Below are 3,266 nucleotides of genomic sequence, written 5' to 3'. Positions count from 1 at the left end.
CAATCACAGTCGATTATTCTTCTCACATTCGACTGTGATTGGTCAATTTCTTACTCTTACTTCTTACTCCGTGTATTGTAGACGGGCCTTTAGTATATGTATAGATCATAAAATAATCAACTTTTAATATAATATACAGATTGACATAAGGAATAATGAAACAGCTCCTCAAGTAACATTTATGATTAATTGTGAAATGGAAACGCAATCATTAACACGAACAGAAACAAAACAGAAACATAAGCAGGAACAATCTACCCAGATAACAAAATGTTTGCATAATGCTGGTATAATGCATGTACACTGCAATGGCATGCTACCACTATGATGTCCAGCTGACTCCGCATCTGATTAGCACTGTGACGGCATATCATGTTCAACATACTGTGCAAACATTGTGCAAGCATTTTGTATTTCAAAATGTTGTCATAATGCTAGTACGCAAATCTTTTTGAAAAGCGATTTTTGCTTATATATTTTAGGTTATGTTACAATTTTTAGGGTTAAGTTACAATTATTTTATTTGCAAATATAATGTATAACTTTGCTTTTACGGAAAAACGTAAATATTTTTAATATTTTTCCACAAAAGCAAAGTATACACTGGTGTTTGCAAATAAAACAATCATAACCTATAATTAATATAAATAATCATTTAATAAAAATTGTTTTTATTCCAAATATGTTACGTTGCAGTATAAAGGACATTATTTATTAATGTACAACCTTACTTAAAATACCTATATTAAATATAAATTAACTATTATACATGTAACAAAATTAAATCAAATTTTCTTTGTATTACATATATATATTCTTAACACGTATTTTTGATATTAAATTTGAACTTTATATTATAATGTATATATATAATTAAAACTTCTTAAAACTTCTACGTGAGAGATCGTAAAATATCGCTGGTGGTGTGCAGATTATACTATTACTCCAATAATATAATTATACTCGCGAAATAAGGATCTCAAGGATGAGAGGTTAAGACATCACATCACATCACATACGACACACTTCTTCTTCTTCTTCTATATTTGTATGGCCCGGGTTCCAACTTAGTTGGATTTACGTGGCCAATCTTATCAAAGTAATAATGTAATGCAAATCACAGTTGAAGCCGGAAACGCTTTTCAGCAAAAAATTAATGAGATGATGCAATACCCGAAGCAGGGCAGACACAGGTCTGTCCTGCTCGAGCGGTCTTGCTAGACTCATACGACACACGAATTAATGCACACAGTGTATTGACATAATGCTTGCTTGGCGTTATCACAGCGTGCCATTTCAAAATATGTTTCAAATTGCACGCTATGATAGCGCCATGCAAGCATTATCTGCTTTATCGATACAAGATGACACAGGGATTGCATTTCAACTGCATGATATGCTAAGCACAGCATGCTGGCATGTGATGTTATTTGGGTAGTAATAGTATTCTAGAACAGTCATTATCATATGAGAATATGACAAAAAATGATATCATTAAAAAACTGGAAGAAGCTAACCGTAAACTTCGACAGGGAAACGTCATTCTACATAGAATAAATAAATCCAGATAAATAATGAAAAAACACGTAAGAAGATTAAACAATGAGAAGAAAAAGATTACAGAAGATCATTTAAAATTAAAATCGTTATTAAAATTGAATAAGATATTCAGTGATGATCAAATTCAAGCTCTGAGTAGTTCAAATTCACGCAAGGTCAAATGGTCAAATAATACAACAATGAAAGCTCTTCGATTAAAATTTTTATGTGGAAGTAACGGTTATCAGAAGTTATTAAAACAACAAATTCCTTTTCCATCAGAACGTACTCTGCGAAGAAGAAAAGAAAATGTTAATTTTTAAGAAGGAATATTATATGATGTGTTTGATATTTTGCAAAAGCAAGTATCGCTTAAAGATGATCGCGAGAGAAATGCTGTAATAGCTATCGATGAAATGAGTTTAGTTCCTGGTAAACAGTTTGATCCATCTACTCAATCACATATTGGATATACTACTATTCCTGACAATTTTGGTAATATATTGTGTTCTTAAATGTGTCAACTTTGATTAATTTAACTATATGTATTTATAATTTAATTATATGTATTTGTAATTATAGTATATTAATTATGGGGTGATCCCGATTGACCACGTCTCGATTGGACACCACCAATCACAGCAACCGGTGCTTAGGAGCTTTGTAGTCTCAAGCGCTGTGAGTGGCTCGTGTCCAATTGAGCTGTGTCCAACTGGGTGCCACCCATTAATTATATAGTATATCAATTGTATAGAACATCAATTGTGTATAGAATATCAATTGTATAAAATATCGATTTTTTAAAGAAACATTTTTAAAAGTCTATATTTTTAAAAATATACTCTCAGCGATTTCATGAAAATTGAATAATTTGTTCCTATCCTAGGTTTTTCTTAAAAACTGCACCGATTGACTAATGCTTTAACATTTGTTAATTAGAGTTAGGTTGAAGAATTTTTGGCATAACTTTTACTTAAATGCATATGACTCTTCCTAGTATGTCTCTTCCATTTTAGCATGTTTCTCCCCTGCATGTAGTAATTTTTATCATTTATTTTATTTTTAATTTTTCATTGTTTGCGTTTTGCTTATTTTCTTTGTTAAATTTATACAGGTAAAACACAGGAAGCTACTCATGCTTTAGTTGTTATGCTTACTGGTATTTTTTCACGATGGAAACAAGTTGTTGCATATCATTTTACTCCTAACGGATTTGATGGCTATCATTTAAAACCTATACTAGAAACAATTATCTCCAAAGCAGAATCTATTGGTTTAATGGTACACAGTATTACTTCCGATATGGGATCCATTAATCAACCAATGTGGAGAGCATTTGGAAATATTTCTGCAGCTAAACATTCAATAATAGTGAATTCCTCATCCTCTTGATAATAACAGAAAATTATTCTTCTTTGCTGATGGGCCACACCTTTTAAAAAATCTCAGAAACTGTCTTCAAAATAACAAAGTAATTGAACTGCCAGCAATATTCATTCAATCCTATAATCTATCGTCTTCAACTGTCAAGTGCGAACATTTAGAGTTAACAGAAATACAGGAAAATTTAAAATTAAAATTAACACCAAAATTAGAAAAAAGCGATATTACTGCTGGAAAATTCAATAAGATGAAGGTCAGCAAAGCAAAACATGTTTTAAGTACAAATGTCAGTAGCGCTCTAAATTTTCTAGTTGAAGAACAGAACAAAAAAGAATATAATACAA

Source organism: Trachymyrmex cornetzi, unplaced genomic scaffold, assembly GCF_001594075.2.
Source record: "Trachymyrmex cornetzi isolate Tcor2-1 unplaced genomic scaffold, Tcor1.1 scaffold681, whole genome shotgun sequence".
Classification (NCBI taxonomy): domain Eukaryota; kingdom Metazoa; phylum Arthropoda; class Insecta; order Hymenoptera; family Formicidae; genus Trachymyrmex; species Trachymyrmex cornetzi.
The sequence above is the reverse complement of the archived record's forward strand: the minus strand, read 5'-3'. Positions refer to the sequence as shown.